At 42.1% G+C, this 22902-nt stretch overlaps 1 protein-coding gene across 2 annotated transcripts in view; it reads left to right on the forward strand.

Annotated features, from left to right (window-relative positions):
- Positions 1–22902, forward strand: part of RAPGEF4 (Rap guanine nucleotide exchange factor 4) — a 334437-nt gene that overhangs the window by 37700 nt on the left and 273835 nt on the right. The window lies entirely within an intron of this gene.

Raw genomic sequence — 22902 nt, forward strand, 5'->3', positions numbered from 1 at the left:
AAATTTTATTGAAGCATGGTTGATTTACAAGTTGTGTTAATTTCTGCTGTACAGCAAAGTGGTTCAGTTATACATATATATTCTTTTTCATATTCTTTTCCATTATGGTTTATTACAAGATGAGTATCCTTCCCTGTGCTATACAGCTAAACCTTGTTTATTCGTGCTATATATAATAGTTTGTGTCTGCTGATCACTACTTCTCAATTCATCCCAATCCCACCCCCACCCCCTTGGCAACCACAAATCACAACACTTCCCTGATAAAATGCAAGATACCCAGTTAAACTTGAATTTCACATAACGGACAACACATTTTAAAATGTTTTGATCATCGCAATAAGACATACTAAAAATGTATTCATTGTTTATTTGAAATTCAAATGTAAGTGGGTGTCCTGTATTTTTATTTGCAGAATCTGGTAACTCTAGGCTTACCAAACTCCACACAAAGAATGTTGTTCAGTGGTGGGAAATTCACTTTAACAGGGTGCTCATGACTGACCACAGACGGTTTTACTCCCTTCTAAAGAAAGTGGCACTGATTAAATGTAAGCGTAATTTCTGTTGGTGTTGTTCTTGGCGGGGTGTGTGTGCCCGGCTACTTCTGTTTGTTGAGCAGGTGTGCAAATACGGGCCATTGCCGAATTGCCTGAGGGAGCAGCGGTGAAGCTGAAGGCTGCTACCGGCTTGTCCTCCTCCTCTGCCCTCCTCGAAGCCATGCTAAGCCTTTCTGCTAAGCACACAGTTGACTCAACAGTCAGAGAAAGCACGTAGTGTTATCAGTTATCGAGCAGCCTGGAGCAGTCACATGCTTCTGCGTGGCCCTGGTTGAAAATTTGGGGAAGAGTTTAGTCAATGGACCAAGTTCCAGGTCTCAGCTACCCCTACAGGCTGAGGTTTGGGAGGTTACTGAACACTTCCAAGCTCAGTCTCCCCATCTGCAGGATCATAATACTTACCTTATAAGGCTAATGGGAGGGTTACATAAGTTAATATATATAAAGCAAGTAAATTGATTGAATATACTTGCACATACCCTTCGTGGATCAGAGCCTTGTTGTGGCAAAGGAGCTTGCATAATTCAGTGAAGCTATGAGCCATGCCATGCAGGGCCCCCCAAGACGGGTGGGTCATAGTGAAGAGTTTGACAAAATGTGATCCACCGGAGAAGGAAATGGCAACCCATTCCAGTATTCTTGCCTGGAGAACCCCATGAACATTATGAAAAGGCAAAAAAGATTTGACATTGGAAGATGGGTCCCCCAGGTCAAAAGGTGTCCAACATGCTACTAGGGAAGAGTGGAGGGCAATTACTAACAGCCCCAGACAGAATGAAGTGACTAGGCTAAAGCAGAAATGATGCTCAGCTGTGGATATGTCTGCTGGTGAAAGTAAAATCTGATGCTGTAAAGAACAGTGTTGCAAAGGAACCTGGAATATTAGGTCCATACATCAAGGTAAATTGTAGCTGGTCAAGCAGGAGATGGCAGATTGAACATTGACATTGTAGGAATCAGTGAACTAAAATGGACGGGAATGGGTGAATTTAATTCAGATTACCATTATATCTACTGTTGTGGGCAAGAAAGAGAGAAGAAATGGAGTAGCCCTCATAGTCAACAGGAGTCTGAAATGCAGTACTTCTGTGCAATCTCAAAAACAACAGAATGATCTTGGTTCATTTCCAAGGTAGACCATTCAACATCATAGTAATCTAAGTCTGGGCCCTAACCACTGATGTTGAAGTTGAAGCTGATTAGTTCTATGAAGACCTACAACACTTTCTAGAACTAAAACCAAAAAAGATGTCCTTTTCATCATAGGGGATTGGAATGCAAAAGTAGGAAGTCAAGAGATACCCAGAATCACAGGCAAGTTTGACCTTGGAGTACACAGTGAAGCAGGGCAAAGGCCAGCAGAGTTTTGACAAGAGAACATCCATAGCAAACACTCTCTTTCAACAATACAAGAGACAGCTGTACATATAGACATCACCAGGTGGTCAATACTGAAATCAGATTATTATATTCTTTGCAGCTAGAGATGAAGCAGCTCTGTGTGGGTGCTGTATGCTCAGTTGTGTCCAACTCTTTGTGACCCCATGGACTGTCACCTGCAGTCCCCTCTGTCCAAGATATTCTCCCAGCAAGAATACTGCAGTAGGGTGCCTTTTCCTCATCCAGGGGTATCTTCCCAACGTGGGGATCAAACCTGTGTCTTTTTAGTCTACTGCTTTGGCAGGCGGATTCTATACCACTAGGATGACCTGGGAAGCCCACAGTCAGTAAAAACAAGACCTGGAGCTAACTGTGGCTCAGACCATCAGCTCCTCATTGCAAAATTCAGGCTTAAATTGAAGAAAGTAGGGAAAACCACTAGGCCATTCAGGTGTGACCTAAATCAAATCCCTTATGGTTATACAGTGGAAATGACAAATAGATACAAGGGATTAGATCTGATAGACAGAGTGCCTGAAGAACTATGGATGGAGATTTGTAACATTGTATAGGAGGCAGTGACCAAAACCATTCAAAGAAAAAGAAATGCAAGAAGGCAAAGTGATTGTCTGAGGAGACTTTACAAATGACTGAGAAAAGAAGAGAAGTGAAAGGCAAGGGAGAAAGGGAAAGCTATACCCAGCTGAATGCAGAGTTCCAGAGAATAGCAAAGAGAGATAAGAAGGTCTTAAATGAACGGTGCAAAGAAGTAGAGGAAAACAATAGAATGGGAAAGACTAGAGAACTCTTCAAGAAAATTGGAGATATCAAGGGAACATTCCATGCAAGGATGGGCATGGTGAAGGACAGAAATGGTAAGGACATAACAGAAGCAAGAGATTAAGAAGTGACAGGAATACACAGAACTATACAAAAAAAGGTTTTAATCAGATAACCACGATGGTGTGGTCACTCACCTAGAACAAGACATCCTGGAGTGGGAAGGCAAGTGGGCCTTAGAAAGAATTACTATGAACAAAGCTAGTGGAGATGACAAAATTCCAGCTGAGCTACTTAAAATCCTAAAAGATGATGCTGTTAAAGTGCTGCACTCAATATGCCAGCAAATTTGGAAAACTCAGCAGTGGCCACAGGACTGAAAAAGGTCAGTTTTCATTTCAGTCTCACAGATGGGCAATGCCAAAGAATGTTCAAACTGTACAATTTACTCATTTCACATGCCTGTAAGGTTATGCTCAAAATCATTCAAGCTAGGCTTCAGCAGTATGGTGAACCAAAATTCAGAGGTACAAGCTGAGTTTTGAAGAGGTGAAGGAACCAGAGATCAAATTGCTAACATTCGTTGGATCATGGAGAAAACAAGGGAGTTCCAGAAAAACATCTATTAATACTTCTGCTTTATTAACTACACTAAAGCCTTTAACTGTGTGGATCACAACAAACTGTGTTAAATCCTTACTGAGATGGGAGTACCAGACCACCTTACCTGTCTCTTAAAAAACCTGTATGCAGGTCAAGAAGCAGCATTAAGAACTGGACATGGAACAACTGACTGGTTCCAAACTGGGAAAGGAGTATGTCAAGGTTATATGTTATCACCCTACTTATTTACCTTCTATGCAGACTATGTCATGCAAAATGGCGGTCTGGATTAATCATAAGCTGGAATCAAGATAGTCAGGAGAAATATCAACAACCTCAGGTTTGTAGATGATAACACTCTAATGGCAGAAAGCAAAGAGGAACTAAAGAGCCTTGTGATGAATGTGAGAGAGGAGAGTGAAAAAGCTGGCTTAAAACACAACATTAAATAAAAAACTAATATCATAGCATCTGGTCCCAAATAGAAGGAGAAAAGTGGAAGCAATGACAATTTTATTTTCTTGGGCTCCAAAATCACTGTGGATGGGACTGCAGCTATGAAATTAAAAGCCACTTGCTGCTTAGAAGGAAAGCTATGACAAACCTAGACAACCTATTAAAAAACAGACACTCTTGCTGAGAGAAATCTGTATAGTCAGTGTTATGGCTTCTCCAATAGTCATGTACTGTGGATGTGAGCTTTGGTCCATAAAGAATGCTGAGCACCAAAGAATTGATGCTTTCCGATTGTGGTGCTAGAGAAGACTCTTGAGAGTCCTTTGGACTGCAAGGAGATCAAACCAGTCAATCCCAAAGGAGATCAACCCTGAATATTCATTGGAAGGACTCTTGCTGAAGCTGAAACTCCAATACTTTGGCCACTCAATGTGAAGAGCCAACTCATTAGAAGAGACCTTGATTCTGGGAAAGATTGAAGGCAAAAGGAGAAGCAGGCAGGAGAGATGAGATGATTAGATATGGTCTCCAACTCAATGGAAATGATTTTGAGCACACTTGTGGAGATAGTGGTGAACAGAGGATTCTGGTGTGCTACAGTCCATGAGGTCGCAAAGAATTAGACACAACTTAGCGACTGAAGAACAACAGCAATATTGATTGGGCCATAATAAGAACACTAAATGCCAATTTTATTTAGGTGTTGTGAGAGGGCATCAGAGGGCAGACACACTGAAACCATAATCACAGAAAACTAGCCAATCTGATCACATGGACCACAGCCTTGTTTAACTCAATGAAACTAAGCCATGCCATGTGGGGCCACCCAAGACGGGAGGGTCATGGTGGAGAGGTCTGACAGAATGTGGTCCTCTGGAGAAGGGAATGGCATACCGCTTCAGTTTTCTTGCCTTGAGAACCCCATGAACAGTATGAAAAGGCAAAATGCTAGGATACTGAAAGGGGAACTCCCCGGGTCGGTAGGTGCCCAATATTGCTACTGGAGATCAGTGGAGAAATAACTTCAGAAAGAATGAAGGATGGAGCCAAAGCAAAAACAATACACAGTTGTGGATGTGACTGGTGATAGAGGCAAGGTCTGATGCTGTAAAGAGCAATATTGCATAGGAACCTAGAATGTCAGGTCCATGAATCAAGGCAAATTGGAAGTGATCAAACAAGAGATGGCAAGAGTGAATGTAGACATTCTAGGAATCAGCGAACTAAAATGGACTGGAAAGGGTGAATTTAACTCAGATGACCATTATATCTACTACTGTGGGCAGGGATCCCTTAGAAGAAAAGGAGTAGCCATCATGGTCAACAAAAGAGTCCGAAATGCAGTACTTGGATGCAATCTCAAAAATGACAGAATGATCTCTGTTCGTTTCCAAGGCAAACCATTCAATATCACGGTAATCCAAGCCTATGCCCCAACCAGTAATGCTGAAGAAGCTGAGGTTGAATGGTTCTATGAAGATCTACAAGACCTTTTAGAACTAACACCCAAAAAAGATATCCTTTTCATTATAGGGAACTGGAATGCAAAAGTAGGAAGTCAAGAAACACCTGGAGTAACAGGCAAATTTGGCCTTGGAGTATGGAATGAAGCAGAACAAAGGCTAATAGAGTTCTGCCAAGAGAATGCACTGGTCATAGCAAACACCCTCTTCCAACAACACAAGAGAAGACTGTACACATGGACATCACCAGATGGTCAACACCAAAATCAGATTGTTTATATTCTTTGCAGCCAAAGATGGAGAAGCTCTATACAATCAGCAAAAACAAGACCGGGAGCTGACTGTGGCTCAGATCATGAACTCCTTATTGCCAAATTCAGATTTAAATTGAAGAAAGTGGGGAAAACCACTAGACCATTCAGGTATGGTCTAAATCAAATCCCTTATGATTATACAGTGGAAGTGAGAAATAGACTTAAGGGACTAGATCTGATAGACAGAGTGCCTGATGAACTATGGACGGAGGTTTGTGACATTGTACAGGAGACAGGGATCAAGACCATCCCCAAGAAAAAGAAATGCAAAAAAGCAAAATGGCTGTCTGAGGAGGCCTTACAAATAGCTGTGAAAAGAAGAGAAGCAAAAAAGCTAGTAAAAAAGCAAAGGAGAAAAGGAAAGATATAAGCATCTGAATGCAGATTCCAAAGAATAGCAAGGAGAGATAAGAAAACCTTCCTCAGTGATCAATGCAAAGAAATAGAGGAAAACAACAGAATGGGAAAGACTAGAGATCTCTTCAAGAAAATTAGAGATACCAAGGGAACATTTCATGCAAAGATGGGCTCAATAAAGGACAGAAATGGTATGGACCTAACAGAAGCAGAAGATATTAAGAAGAGGTGGCAAGAATACACAGAACTGTACAAAAAAGAGCTTCACGACCCAGATAATCACAATGGTGTGATCACTCACCTAGAGCCAGACATCCTGGAATGTGAAGTCAAGTGGGCCTTAAGAAGCATCACTACGAACAAAGCTAGTGGAGGTGATGGAATTCCAGTTGAACTATTTCAAATCCTGAAAGATGATGCTGTGAAAGTGCTGCACTCAATATGCCAGCAAATTTGGAAAACTCAGCAGTGGCCACAGGACTGGAAAAGGTCAGTTTTCATTCCAATCCCAAAGAAAGGCAATGCCAAAGAGTGCTCAAACTACCGCACAATTGCACTCGTCTCACACGCTAGTAAATAATGCTCAAAATTCTGCAAGCCTGGCTTCAACAGTACGTGGATCGTGAACTTCCATATGTTCAAGCTGAATTTCAAAAAGGCAGAGGAACCAGATATCAAATTGCCAACATCCGCTGGATCATGGAAAAAAGAAGAGAGTTCCAGAAAAACATCTATTTCTGCTTTATTGACTATGCCAAAGCCTTTGACTGTGTAGATCACAATAAACTGTGGGAAAATCTGAAAGAGATGGGAATACCAGACCACCTGACCTGCCTCTTGAGAGATCTGTATGCAGGCCAGGAAGCAACAGTTAGAGCTGGACATGGAACAACAGACTGGTTCCAAATAGGAAAAGGAGTACATCAAGGCTGTATGTTGTCACCCTGCTTATTTAACTTCTATGCAGAGTACATCATAAGAAACGCTTGGCTGGAAGAAGCACAAGCTGGAATCAAGATTGCTGGGAGAAATATCAATCACCTCAGATATGCAGATGACACCACCCTTATGGCAGAAAGTGAAGAGGAACTAAAAAGCCTCTTGAAGAAAGTGAAAGAGGAGAGTGAAAAAGTTGGCTTAAAGATCAGTATTCAGAAAACGAAGATCATGGCATCTGGTCCCATCACCTCATGGCAGATAGATGGGGAAACAGTGGGAGCAGTGGCTGACTTTATTTTTGGGTGGTCCAAAATCACTGCAGATGGTGATTTCAGCCATGAAATTAAAAGACGCTTACTCCTTGGAAGGAAAGTTATGACCAACCTAGATAGCATATTCAAAAGCAGAGACATTACTTTGCCAACAAAGGTCTGTCTAGTCAAGGCTATGGTTTTTCCTGTGGTCATGTATGGATGCGAGAGTTGGACTGTGAAGAAAGCTGAGCGCCAAAGAATTGATGCTTTTGAACTGTGGTGTTGGAGAAGACTCTTGAGAGTCCCTTGGACTGCAAGGAGATCCAACCAGTCCATTCTGAAGGAGATCAGCCCTGGGATTTCTTTGGAAGGAATGATGCTAAAGCTGAAACTCCAGTACTTTGGCCACCTCATGGGAAGAGTTGACTCATTGGAAAAGACTCTGATGCTGGGAGGGATTGGGGGCAGGAGGAGAAGGGGACGACAGAGGATGAGATGGCTAGATGGCATCACTGACTCAATGGATGTGAGTCTGAGTGAACTCCAGGAGTTGGTGATGGACAGGGAGGCCTGGCATGCTGCGATTCACGGGGTCACAACTGAGCGACTGAACTGAACTGAAGAATTTATTTTAAAATTCATTGCAAAGTGAATTTAATGAACCAATAATTCATTAACTATTTAGCATGTTTGCTGACTGAATAAGTGATAAGCAAGCACCTGTGATGTGTTAGGCACTGTGCATGTCATTTGTGGCCCCGCTGCTAAAGTTGCCCAGGGTGGGGGGAAGAGTTGTTTATTTTCTTATCATTTTGTGTTCTTTATTCACTTGTACTGGTTGAGTTCTAAACCCAGGATTGCTAGTAGTGAATTGCAAGGAACTGCTTTCTGAATCTGCTCAGCAACCAGGTTTCCTAGGAAATGTCAGCAAGCACCCTTTCGTCTCTTGGTTTAAACTCACTAGGTTGGCTTCCACTGGAATGGCTGGATTGTTCTTCCTTTCATTTAGTAATCTTGGCCCTCCCAGAAATGTAATGCCACATTTTGCACATTTACATTGGGTTCTTTTCAAATGCAGAAGTGAATTTATTCCTGATGTGATAATGTTACGCAGCCAGACCTGGACCCACTCACACACTTGCAGCAAAGTGGTCCTGCTGACACTGGGTTGCGGTGAAGGAAAGTTCAGTGTTCACCGCAGGGTACCAAGCAAGGAGAACGGACAGCTCATGCTCAAAAGACCTGAACTCCCTGATGGCTTTCAGGGGAGGGGTTTTAAAGGCAGTGTGAGGGAGGGGGCCGCAGAGTGTGTGATCAGCTTATGCACAGTTCTTGGATTGGTTGGCATGAAGGTGAAATTTAGAGCATCATCAACCTTCTGCTTTCAGCCAGTCTAGGATCTTTGTTCTTGTGGTCAGCAGTTTTTATCTGGTGGGGGTCTGCTTCCTGTAGAAACAACTCAGAAATGTGTGTCAGGCCTTTGTCCATATCTTTCAGGGAACTGGGAGTTTGGTGTTTCTATGTGGTGGATTTTTAGTCTAAACTCTTACCAGCTTCCCTGCCCAACAGCTGTTCTTTATTTCTGCATTTTCATGTTTCCTAGTCATTAACTCTGAGTCAGCCTTTTACTTCAAAGGACTAGGACACAGGGGCTTGTACATGGTTTCAATAATTAGCCATCTTCTCTCTTATACAGGTAGCAATTACTCTTTTAATATATAATACAGTATATGTAGTGTTTAAAAGGTGTAAGTTCATCTAAGTATTGTCAGAACTTTTAAGAAAAACAAATATTTCTTTTGAAAAAAATGAAAGAATTAAAATGACAAGGATAAACCAAATTACTAATGTACTCTAGGAAAGAGGCTACATTTGCATCCTGAACTGCTTACAGATCTGCACAAGGAGGACAACCATGTAAAACTCTGATAAAGACTAGTCCTAAAGGACAAGCAGAGGACCAAATTATGAAAAGAACTGAAGATTTCTTGATGAGAAGTCTGCCAACTGAAAAATTCATTTAAAATTCATTTAATCCTCACTTATTAATAACAGTGTTCTCTTACCTGTAAATACCTCCTTTATTCCTGCTTAGAAATGACCATAGCATTTCTAAGGGGAGGGAACCATATCCTTAGATTTATTTTAAGCTATATTAAATTTACTAAGCTATATTAAATAAATGTATTAAATTTATTTAAGATCCATGAAGATGCAGGATCTTGGAAACACAAAAAAAATCTGGACAAGTTAATAACTCTATTAGAAAGCCTGCAGTCGGTCTTAATGGAGATAGAACTGAAAGGTGATTATAAACAGAACTGTCCCAGCCACTAGGATTTCTCTGCTTTATGAGTCCATCACGCCTTGTCAGAGCACATGGCTCAGTGAAAGCAAGACCACAGGAAGCACAGAAGTGTGGTTTCTCTCCAGTACAAACCTGCTGAGAGGTTTGCAGGGGTTCCAGCCCAGTGAAGGTCCCTTCACATTCAACACAGGAGGAGGGGCGCCCAGCACAGTGTGCCTGTGTCTCTGTCAGGTGGACAAAGGCCATACCCCATTCTTCGCACTTGGATGGCGTGTCCTGTGGATAGATCACCTTATATTTGGGTAGAAGTTTTGGTATGCAGAAGTCTTTACAACAAACAGGGTAGATGTGTGGTTTGGATCCTTCCTTTTCTGGGTTTCCGTCATCTTAGCTGTGATGATTCAGACATGCAGAGGACCAGGGAGAGCACTCTGAGATGCCTTTTGAATTTTTCCCTAAAAGTTCACAGGTATCTGAAAAATCCAGATTTTTTACTGCATACAATGGCATATTAGTATTAGAAGGAATTAATATTGTAAGCAAGTGATCATGCCACATGAATAACAAACCATAATTACATTATAAACACATACTGTAGAGAACTTACTATTTTAATTAAATAAAACTACAATAAAAATGATCTGACACTTTTCATGATTTACGTATTTGTTCCTGAACAGCATTGTAATTATGAGCAAATGGTTCATATGATGTTCAAATAAATGACTGTAATTAGGATGACTTCCCTGTGGTCAAGCTACATTTTTAGTTTTCCTTATTCAGTGTACCCTTTCATCATCTTCGCACACCCACTGACGCTTGCAGATGAGAAAAGTCATTCCGGAACCTTACTCATCAACAGCTGGAAGGGCCCTTGTTTTCCATGGCTCCCTGCCCCAGCCTTGAGGATCCTCATGTCGTCTTCCTGCACCTCCTCTGCCATCCCGCCTCCACTCTCCAACACCAGCATCTTTTCAGTCAGAGCTACCTCCTGCTCTGGCCCCTCCCTGCTGTCGAAGAGCTGGGGCACAAGACTGCAGAAGCTCTAAACCCAGAAGAATGAGGCTTCAGTGTCAGAACAGCCTTAAAAGCCAACTGTGTGTGTTTTGTCACTAAGTCACGTCCAAATCTTTAGACACGCCATGGACTATGGTCCGTTAGGCTCCTCTGTCCATGGGAGGGAGACAAACATCACATGATTGCTGATCAGTGAGTGTAGGAATTGGCTTTGCATCCCTGATATCTAGCAGAGCACCTGCTGAGAGGTGGAATGAGAAAGGCAATCCAAGAAAGGGGCGTGTATAATAACTTGTCCAAACTAGGACACTTGTGAGAGTGAATGGGGACACTGTTAATAGTTTCACTGGGCCTGTAGGTATATCTGTGACTGTCCCAGGAAAACCTGGACTTAGTGTCGCCTTACTTCTAGGTGGGCATTACAGAGAGAAGGAGAAGAGAGTTATGGCTATTACCCCTGAATGAAGGTGGCAAGTGGAGCCCTAAAGCTCTGTTTAATTAGTCCCCTTAACTTTTATCCCTTTCTCCTCCAGTTCATTCCCTGCTCGCAGACTGATTTTTCAAAATGATAGCTCTGATTTCTTTAGTCTCCTTAAAATCTCTGCTGGTCCCCCCTGGTTAGCAGATTAAAGTCTGTAGACTCACTGGCTGGCATTCCAGCCCTGCCCTTAGTAGGGATCCAGTCCTGTTTCTTAGTTTTCCTCTTTGAGAGGCCATTGGAACTTCAGACCATTGAATCTGCTGGATACTCTTGGCTTATAATTTCTTACCTCCATGCCTTTGCTCATGCTTTATCATCTTGTTAGAATCTGCCTGCAACATGGGAGAATCTGCCTAATGGGGAGACACAAGTTCATTCCCTGGGTCGGGAAGATCCCCTGGAGAAGGGAATGGCAACCCACTCCAGTATTCTTGCCTGAAGAATTCCATGGAGGGCTACAGTCCATGGGGTGGCAAAGAGTCAGACATGACTGAATGACTAACACTTTCAGTTTATCATCTTATTGCTTGGAAACCTTCTACCCTGTGTTTGTGCTTATACAATTTCTGTCCACTCTCCATGACCCAGCTCAAATTTCAGCTTAAATGCTGTGGGAAGCTGAAAGTTGGAAGGAAAAAGTTCTCTGTGAAGCCTTATCCACTCATTCCTGTTTCATCTAGCTCTGAACTCCTAGGAGTCGCTATATAGACCTCTGTGGATCTTTATATGGACCCATATGACTGCTTTCATCCTTGCATTTTCATCATTTATATAGAGATTTTAGATCCTCTTGGAGATCAGAAGTGGTTTTAGGGCAGAATGAAAGTCTTATTCTTCCTGTAATTCTCAGAAAACTTTTCATTGTACTTTGCACTTGGTTAACATGCAATAGATTTGTTGGATGAGAGATTAGAGTCTGAAATTCAGAATTCTCATGCCTTTTATCTCTGCTTGGGTGAAGAAAAGCTATAGAACAAAGGTACTTCGTGTTTTGCTTGTGTGGAGACTTGGGGCTGGGACGGTGTTAGCATCTGATTCTTGTTGGTTCTGAGGACTGGCTCCCTACCCTCCAAGGAGGACTAGATGAGGTAGACCAGCTTCTGATCTCTCCAGCTAGATCTGTCTTTGGCATAGATGGGGAGTCACAATATCCTATTACTAAATGGACCACACACAACTGTGACAAGATCCCTTTCTGATATTGGCCTTGTCCAGCTACTGGTTCTTTGGGAATTCAATCTCCAGGCATCTTATTGCCTGAGTAGTCATAATGCTGGATGCAATAATTCAAATCTTGCCTGAAATGATATGCAAGGCCGGCTTTCTTTTTATTAAATCAGCGTTCTAGATACCCGCCTACCTGGCCTGGACTATTAATTCTGATCACTTTGAAAACTGAAATGACTAACAACAAAAAGAAAACCTGTCAAATTGAATCTTCATCCCTAACTAATCATAATACCTGCCATATGCCCTTGGCACGAATCATGTTGCTGCCTGGGGCGTTTCATTCTCTGCAGTGAAGCGTGCTGGAAATGTGTGTTCGTGTGGACTGCTCTGGCCATTTTACACTCTGAAGGGGGACCCAAAGCTGTTTCCCAAAAGAATGAAATTTAAGGCATCTGTTTTCCCTGGCATTTGTTGTGTTGAAACTATGGAAGTATGCTGTCTTAGACTTAGTGAGTATGACGAAAGGCTTTAGTCTAACAAAAACTTATTGTGAAATTTTATTCAGTATTTTCTCTACTATCCAACCCTAGATTTATTAAACAGTCTTCTCACTATTAAAGCCTGAGTACTGTGAAAGGAGTGTTTGACTCTATCTGTAAAAGCTATATCCTACCATGCCTTAGGGAATCTTTGGTTTACTAAGAACTTTAGCTAATGGTACCCTCTACCCTTGTGTAGGCCATGGCCAACTAAACCATACAGAGAACATTATTCCAACCAAACTCCTGAGTGCATGGTGCCTTAGCCATAGATCTGGAAGGCCCAGTCTCATTTTGGTTAAGATATTTGGAGTCTGAGCCACAAAGTAATTATAGGGCAACACTTTTCATTTTACCCTGATTTATTTTTATGTATTTATTATTTGGTTTTTTCTGGTGGCTCAGTGGTAAAGAATCTGCCTGCAATGCAGGAGGCTTGGGTTCGATCCCTGGGTCAGGAAGATCCCCTGGAGGAGGAAATGGTAACCCACTCCAGTATTTTTGCCTGGGAAATCCCATGGACAGAAGAGCCTGGCGGGCTACAGTTTGTGGGGCTGCAAAAGTCAGACACGACTTAGTGACTAAACGACAGCAATTTATTTATTGTCTCAGTATATTACTCCTCTTAGAACATAGGCCTTTTTAAAGATGGACAGAATTTCCAAGATAATTTAGGCTTACAGCTCCCTTTTGGTTATGAAGAAGCCAAGGCCCAGAGAGGTTAAGCAGCTTGCTGAAGGTAATGCAACTTGATAATATAAGTGACATAGTATCATTTCTACCACATTCTATTGGTCACAGGGTTAGCCTGGATTCATTAGGAAGGGAAATAAGTCCCACTTCTTCTTTTAAAAAATAATTTTATTTATTTATTTGACTGAACTGGGTCTTCATTGCTGTGTGGGCTTTTCTTTGGTTGTGGCGAGTGGGAGCTACTCTCTAGCTGCAGCGCACAGGCCTCTCATCGTGGCGGCTTCTCTCGTTGCGTTCGTGCTTCGGTTCTTGCGGTACATAGGCCTAGTTGTCCCATGGTGCATGGGATCTTTCCAGATCAGGAACCCGTGTATCCTGCATTGGCAGGCAGATTCTTTACCACTGAGCCACCAGGGAAGCCTGGTCCCACTTCTTGATGGAGATCATGACAAAGCTTTTGTGACCATCTTTACTACACTATCCTCATAAAGTAGAAATTTTGTTTCATAACAGTTTAGGCTCTCTGGAGGTATATGCTGTCACTTTAATTGGAAAAATTTCAGCCATTCTTTCTTAAAAAATATTTTTTTTCTTTCCTATCTTCTCTCTGTTTTTCTCCTGAGACTTCAGCTGTCGTTCAGTCACCCAGGTGTGTCTGACTCTTTGCGACTCCATGGGCTGCAGTAAGCCAGGCCTCCCTGTCCCTCACCATCTCCCATAGTTTGCCCACGTTCATGTCCATTGCATCAGTAATGCCATCCAGCCATCTCATCCTCTGACACCCTCTTCTCCTTCTGCCCTCAATCTTTCCCAGCATCAGGGACTTTTCCAGTGAGTCAGCTGTTCGCATCAGGTGACCAAAATGCTGGAGCTTCAGCTTCAACATCAGTCCTTCCAAAGAGTATTCAGACATATATATTAAACTTTTGTTATTATCCCCCATGTCATCAAGTCTCTGTTTAATTTTTATCCTTTTTTCTCACCATGTTTCAGTTTTGGTCACTTTCTACTCTTTGCCTTAAGGTTCACTGATTTGTTTTCCCACAGGGCCCAACCTCCTCTTAAGCCCATCCAGTGAATATTTCTCTTTTTCATATTTTGTATTTTTCAGTTTTAGAATCTTCATCTGCTTCTTTTTAGATAGTGTCTGTTTCCTCTACTGATATTCTTCATCTCTTCACTCATGCTAATCTTTTCTTGTAAGTCCTTAAACATAATAGCTGTTTTAAAGTCCTTGTTTGGTATATTTGCCATCCCTATCATCTCTGGGTCTGTTTCTATTGACTTTTTTCTCCATTATGAGTCACATTTCCCTGTTTCCTCATATATGTGGTAATTTCTGATTGTATGCTAGACAGTATGATCCTCTCATATTAAAGAGTCTGGAGTTTGTTACTTTCTTTAAGTCATGTTACCTTCTGTTTCCATAGGCAGGTAACTTATTTACTGATCAGTAAGTTTCTATTGAGGCTTGTTTCTGCTGAGGCTTATTTTTCAGTCTTGTTAGGGTAATTCTAGGTTTGGGGCTAGAATGGTCTTTTTGAGTCTCAGTTGAATGTCCAGGGTGATCGGTGAGGTCTGACTCCTCTGGCTGGTCAGGGCTGCTATATCTCTCAGCACTGTGTGACCTCCAGAATCTCTGTTCAGCTTTTACTTCCCAGAAGCTGTTGCCTGCTGGGCTTCTGCATGAGTATTGGACTGCACATTGGCAGCTAATGAGTCAAGAAGACCCCTCTGCTAAATTTTGGAGCCCTTTTTATGAACAACTTCCCTCTTTCGGGGTCACTTCACTGCAGATTTCAGCTACTTCAGCATCCCTGAATGCCAATAACTGCCCCACTAGCCCCGTGATACTGCTGTGCTCTACTTGGTCTCCCTCCATGTCTGTGTTCCAGAAAGTATTTCCAGGCAAAGCGTCAAAGTTATTGTGTGGATCACCTCTTGCATTTCCATCCGTCCTAGGATCGTAGTCCTGCATTACCTGTTATCTAATGCCTGAGAACAGTTGCTTCCTGTATTTTGTTCAACTTTTAAATTGTTTACTGTGGCACCAGTTACTCCATCATAGCAGGAGTGGATGTTCTCTTCTCTTTGTATTGAAACAATAGATTTTTTAATAAATAGAAAATTCCATATATTTAAAAAAAATTACTGTTCTACATGTTGCTCAACTGATCAATCTGTGGCATCAGATATAGAGATGGTTTTGTTAGTGAACTAAAACCACCAATAAGGCTTTTGTTGACTGTTGTCTAAGTCTTTCTTTGACTGGGTGTTCTTCAGTAACAAGTTGATAAATTGATGAAATAAATTCTGGTTGAAAATTTTTGGTTCTAGGTCAAAATGTTGCCCACCTTGACATACTAAGTCCTTTTTCTGTCTCTTTTGAGCTCTTCACAGGAATTCTTATTATTTAGTCCTCCTGCCTGCATTCTAGTTCTTTATGAGAACTGAACACTCAAGCTTCCATGATCCCATCACTAATCTGGAGATGTGTCTTCACTCAGTGTGCCTAGAAACTTAATTTTCTACTCCTATCTGTTGTTTATCAATTAAAGTAAAATTCAGGCCTGCCCCCTCCAATTTAAATATCCTTATATCCATTACAAGTATTGTGGGGCAGGACAGATTAGTTACCACACGAGCAGCCTAATTACCTCCGCACAAGGATGATAAACTCTCTTGTAGTTGCTGGTGCTGTTCTATATACTTCACTTTAGAGCTATTTTCTGTTTGTGCCTACTTGAATGCATTTGAGTATGTATCTCAAAAAAATGGTACCAATCTCTGTTTCAGGGCTACAGCTTTAAACTACATTATTTCCATTCTCCATATGGTTTTTACATTCAGGAAAGGCTGAGTAATATCCCATTTTTTAATATTTAGATGTACTAAATTAGTCATGAAAATTAGCATGGGTTCACATGAAAAAAATATAAATGGATCCCACAAGAAACTTGGTCAATAATTAAGCTGCTGTTAATATAAAAAATGAAATGATTCTTTCTGTATTCTTTCACTGGGAACACTGAAAGTGTGAGGATTTATTATCACTCTAATTTGGTAAGTGTGATCAAGAAGAACAAATATTTAACTGATAGTTTCTTAACCAAAGTTAAAGTGAAAATGTTAGTCACTCGGTTGTGTCTGATTCTTTGTGACCCCATGGACTATAACCCACCAGGCTCCTCTGTCCGTGAAATTCTCCAGGCAAGATACTGGAGTGGGTAACTATTTCCTACTCCAGGGGAATCTTCTCCACCCTGGGACTGAACCCTGGTCTCCCACATTGCAGACAGATTCTTTACCGACTGAGCCACCAGGGAAGATGCTTCTTAACCAAAAAGTAATATAATTTTCTCTGAAATGTTCTTCATTTTCAATAATAAATAATAATACATTTACAAGTACAAATACAAAAGGCACAAAAGTGTATTTGTTCTTTCAACAGTGTTCCAGACACTGTTCAGGGTGCTGGAGATATGTTAATAGCTCAGCATGTCTGACTCTTTGCGACCCCATGGACTGTAGCAGGCTCCTCTGTCCATGGGATTCTCCAGGCAGGAATACTGGAATGGGTTGCCATTTCCTCCTCCAGGGAATCTTTATGACCCAGGGATCCAACCCACATTTCTTATGTCCCCTGCATTGGCAGGTGGGTTCTTTACCCCTAGAGCCACCTGGGAAGCCATCCCTGGCAGGAGTAATAGTTGTTGCAAGGCTCTCAGGTGGGGCAGAGGCTTTTAAGGGGCAACAAAGACACCTGTGTGTCTGGAGGAGACTAGAAGAGGCAGTGTTGCAGAAACCAGTACTTGAGAAACCAAGAACCACACTCGGAGGGCTGGAGAACTCAGGTCTATTACGCCGGTGGGCCCAGAGAAGTTAACGCTCCAAACTCTGAGCCCCGAACAAAGGAGTTACAGAGTTTTTATAGACAGACTATAGTGGGCAACACTGGCTGCTAATAGGCTGGTTTAAACTAAGGGGTTTGGGGCACGTGGGAACCGCAGTCAAGATGGGAAGGGGGCTGCTTGACCTTTACATAGACAGGCATGATAAATCAGGTTTGCAGGGGCTGGGCAGTTGCAAAGAGCAGGACAAGGGTGAGTGAGATAAGCTCCAGTTCCTAGCATTGTAAGTCCCCACTTTCTGAGACTACGTGACCTACGTGATCCAGACTTTGCAAGGAGCAAGCTGAGTTACAGAGGCAGAAGGAGCAGGAGGTTATGTAAAATTTTAACTTTTCCTCTTCAGAAGGGCCAAGGGAAATAGGTAGCTGGAGTGGGGCATGGGGACCAGATTATCCACCATCATGGTAGCATACCCAATACCCTTTTTAAAGCCAGAGATTTTCAACCAGCTGATCCATAGAGGGGAAGGCATTTTCAAACTGCCTGCTCAAAATGCATTTCCCTCTGCTGCTGCCCATAGGTTGGAATGCATAAAAGCTTAAAAATAATGTCCTCCCCACTCCCCCATCCTCAGCCTTCCTTTTTTTTCCACTTTGTTTCTCCTTCAAGAGTCTCCTTCTTGTTGCCCAGGAATAAAGAGCACTAAGAAAAGACTTATCAGAAAGATCTCAAGAGATTCCCATTTCCTTTTTTCTAATCCTCACAACCTAAGGGTCTTAGGTCTCTTCAGGTGGTTAGTTGTTGCAGTGGCAATTTTTTAAACAGCGTCATCTCAAAGTTGAATGTAGCACTAAGTATTGTGGAATGATTTTTGAGAGCATCTGTATGCTATGGTGCAAATTGCATGAGAAAAAATAAAAGCAGTCATTTCAGACTTCTCTACAAAGCATTTTTAAGGAGGCATCAGTTATGAGTCATCCCAGAAGCCATTTTAAAAGGTTAAGGAGCCAAAAGAAATTATTTTTAACATAAGGCTAATGGAGCAAGTGTATCATCTGAGGAAAATTAGGAAAGCATTCTACTTGATGTGATGCTTGGAGTCCAGTAAGCATCCGGTTTGGCTGGGATCCCCTGACTGCAGTGTGTAGTGGAGAGGTGTGTGCCCAGCTTGATTATTCCATCCTGAGGTCAGACACTCATGCAGTCAGAGAAGGTTTTTGAAAAGGGTCTGTTAAAATTGGGCCAGGCTGTACTTTGATTTTGTATTTGTCATGAGAGGACCTGTAGCACACTGAGCCTGGTCAAAAGGTTTCCCTTTCTCTTTGCACTAATAATTGCAGGGTTAGCCTTGTTTAGATATTAGCAAGACTGATCCTGCCCTCAGCCAGATGACAGGCTTTTTCAACTGTCCAAGCAGCCCTGGGCCCCAGAGCTGGCATCTCTCTCTCGTGAGACTGATGACACACTGGTTGGCAGTAAAGGAAGGTGGAGGCATTCTGCCCCCTCTATTGTTTGCTCAGGGCCACAGTGGTGCTCCTGGTGACCTCCAGTCCCAACTCTCTTATTTGCGACCCTTGGGGGGCCATTTGTTCTTCACTCTTTTATGGAGACACAGAAGCCAGGGGCATGATTTCTAAATAGAGAGGCATTAGACAAGGAATTTGCAGACTTAACACGTTCTGCTCCCCAGCGGCCGATGCGCAGGCCATATTTTGGGAGGGTCACAGAGGTCATGGTGTGCACTGTGACAGTCAGTCTCAGCTGTGGACATAAAAAGCTGCAGCTGCACCTGGGTCTTCGGAGCCATCAAGCGGTTTTTTCTCAGAGTCACCCTGAACACAGGCAGACTCAAGAGACGAGAGAATTTTGGCCATTGGTTGAGCTGAGGGATGTGCTCAAGTGTGTGTGTGTGTGTGTGTGTTGTTAATGAAAAAGGTGTTCACCGACGCTTATTAAAGGCAGTAAGCAGAGTTTATTTAGGACTGTTGAGGTAGCTATGAGGACCCCTGCCATAGGATTTTACAGTGGGGCAGAGGGATTGGGTTCAACTCTGAATGCAGCATGGACAAGTGGGAACTTATAGTCAAGGAACAAGGTGTGTGTGTGTTAGGGAGCTGGTCAGTGGATGGAAAATTACCAAGAGAAAACATCAAGGGTAAGAGAGATTCTGGGTAAAGTGACCTGACTGGATTTTTACTGAAGACAAGGGTGGTTAGGTATCATCTGGGGGATGGTGGAGGATGTGAAACCCAATCAGATATGGAGGGTGGTCAGATATCAAGAACAGAGGGCTCTGGTTAAACTGACTTTTTAAGCAAGGTTCTTGCTAAAACTGCCTTTTACAAAGAAGTACACAGATGGGTCTAGGAAAAGATTCAGGAGTCCAACTCCAGTTTGGTCAACAAAGAATCTTTATCATTGTGTATGTGTGTGCTTGTGTGTATGTGTTTGTACATATGTATATCTGTGTGTATACATATCTGTATCTGTATATATTATCTGTGTGTGTGTGTGTGTGTGTGGTAGGGGGCTGGTGGGTAAGAAATTCACAGAGAGCAGTCGGTAGAGCGGGTCTCTAGGGAGAGGAGCCCTAGTGACTCACCACATTTTTAGGAATAAATGATGGAACAGTGGTGGTACAATAGAAATTAAAAGAGAAACAGGGAAGAACTGACTCTAGGAAGAGTTTGCAGCTGTGCCTTCAGGAAGTCTTTGTAGAATTTGCATTCACCAGTGATACCTGTTCTTCTGAATTCATATTTCCTTCTTTCCTATGTTAATTGCCCTTCTTACCAGATATCACCTTGATAATTGCTGGACATGTACAACTCCCGCTAACTCAGCTTGAACTTCCTCTGTGCAGGAGCCATGCTCTTTGTGTCACCGAGTCCTTTCTTCTCTTGTACAGACACTCAGTAAATGTTTGCAGATCAAATGAATGCGTTTCAACACCTTCTTTCTGAATTTTGTTGATGTTGTTGGGAAAACTTGTAATTAGTAAAGAGTCAACATTTCACTTTCTAAGTGGTTAATAATCATATAATTAAAATGCTAACATGATAAGTGGTAAACATCTTGAGTTTCAAAGACTTTTGAAATATCCATGTCATCACTGGCTCTATAAACACATGATTTTAGTATACTAATACTTACCTAGTCTGTTATAATGTTTTTGCTGGAAAAATAGATTTCATAATACTTGCTTCATCTAACAAGGCTGTGATGATGAATATTTCAAAGCCCTTTAAGGAGTCAGTAGTGAAAGGCTGATGTTATCAAGTACATTTGTTTGAGATTTTACTGTTGTTATAATAGAGAAAAATATCCATGTACACCTATCTATAAACCCTTCCAAAAACACAGGAGAATTTCAGTATATGTTTTTAAGCACCTTATTCATTCTTTTAAAAGGTCTTTGTGGCAATGATGACAATGAATCTGAAGGTACTCATAATAAGAATAGCTTCTGTAGCCCTTTATATAAAGCTCCATGTATTATCTCGGACTCAACAGTTCAGTAGGAATGGGGACAAGCTCTTTATAACCCTAAGTTACTGTTAAAGCACAAAGAATCAAAACAAACTGCAAAGTCATTTTAATGCAAATGTATTCATTTAGCTTTATCCCCAATGTTCTGAAATACGTTTATTTGATCTTCAGAAGGCATCTGGAAATTTAGAAAAAATATAAAGGAAGTAGTTATTAAGCATTCCATACGTTCCCACGAGATGACGGTCCTATTACAGCCTGTTATTGTCCATTTCTTGGACGAGCCTTCTGTTCACGACTCTGGGAAGGCACCTTGGCAGAGAGCAGCCTTGCCTTCCCCTCCGCCCTTTCCTTTCCCTCTTCATCTACTTCCTGCACCCCTGCCCCAGGTCTGACTGCTGGGTGTTGGCACCCCCTGTCCTGGAAGGTCCCCCTGAGCTTCTATGGGATGTAGCCCAGGGTGGGGGTGTGCTTACTTAGCAGATTGGTGAAGAAGGGGGCCCTCCTCGAGGCAGAGGATTCACAAATGTCTATTATCATATAGTCAAACAACAGAAGTCATCTGAGGGGAGATGTTTTGCTGATTTTAAGGTTATTGTACATTTTCCCATGAAGATGCCTATGTGTTATTATCTTATGATCTGACTAATCCAGAAACTGGTTCATTGGTTCCTGCTGCTGCTGCTGCTGCTAAGTCGCTTCAGTTGTATCCACCCTAGATGATCCCAAATTGACTGCATTAAGATTTAAAACCATATTAAAATTTCACATTGCATAATGAGTGTGGCCAGCAGGTGGAATCCAGAACCTTTGCTCTCCCTCATATACCTGACTTTGGTATTTTCCATGTTTGTATTCTTTGTAGTAAAAGAAGGTCCAGCCCAGAACCTTGTGGGCACCATGTTCCCATGCTTACCGTACAGTGTTCTAATTCTGGTTTTGGAGTGCCCTTCCCCACTGGAGTATGAGCTCCTTGTGTGTAGGGTTGGCTTCTTGTTCATCTCTGTTATTCCAGGGGAAGATATCTTATATAAGTAGGAAAGCAATATAGTTTAGTGAATGGATAATTAAAATGAATGTGCACTCATGAAAGCATGTGTTTGGCAGAGAGTCATTTAAAATTTCACATGCTAAGTTGCTTCAGTCATGTCTGACTCTGTGCAACTGTATGGACCACTGCCTGCCAGGTTCCTCTGTCCATGAGGATTCTCCAGGCAAGAATACTGGAATAGGTCGCCATGCCCTCCTCCAGGGGATCTTCCTGACCCAGGGATCAAACCCAGGTCTCTTATGTCTCCAGATTTTGATAACTCATATTGCAAAGTTAAGTCTTGTTTATTTGAATGCCATTAATTTGAAAGGTAGATATGGTAAAAAGTTATAAGTATTAAAACCACTCCTTTCAAGATCATAAACATATTCTAATAAAATGTTCTTTTGCGGTACTGCCAATAGGCATTATTTGCCATTATAATTTATGTAGTACTCAAAAGAATTTTATTTTATTGAAAATGTTTTTGGTTTGTGTCTTTAACTTTAGAGGAATTAACCTCTGTCTGACCTTGCTGTCTGATTTAGAAAGTTTTTAATAATGGACAGTGAAATTCATCTTGTAGAGCTGAAGAACCACAAGAAGAGGAAAAAGCAGGAAAACAGTGACTCGGGAGATAATAAAGGGCTTTCCTGGTGGCTCAGCTGGTACAGAATCTGCCCGCAGTGTGGGAAACCTGAGTTCGATCCCTGGGTTGGGAAGATCCCCTGGAGAAGGGAAAGGCTACCCAACCCAGCATTCTTGCCTGGAGAATTCCATGGACTATATAGTCCATGGGGTCGCAAAGAGTCGGACACAACTGAGCGACTTTCACTCACACTCACCTGTAGACAGTCCCACCTCTGCAGTTTGCAATTTGTCTTTGCTCTCACCGTTGTACTTCTGACTGACCAGCTGTAAACTGGAGATTCCCACGAGCCCCTCTTTGTGTGATGAACTTGATAGAGCTGTTCACAGAACTCAGGAAAACACTTACTTACTAGACTTCTTATAAAAGGGTATATAGTTCAGGAGCAGCCAGGTAGAAGAGAAGCACAGGCAAAGTATGAGAAGGGGCACAGAGAGGTCATGCCCTCTCCTGGTGCCACTCCCCACATTTCCAAGTGTTCACCAACCTCAGTCCCACTGTTGAGGGGTTTTTATGGAGGGTTCAGTACTTAGGCGTGCTTGATGAAACTGATTGGTCATTGGTGACTG

Source organism: Bos grunniens, chromosome 2, assembly GCF_055505025.1.
Source record: "Bos grunniens cultivar Pamir isolate PY7600 chromosome 2, Bosgru_T2T1.0, whole genome shotgun sequence".
Taxonomy (NCBI): Eukaryota; Metazoa; Chordata; class Mammalia; order Artiodactyla; family Bovidae; genus Bos; species Bos grunniens.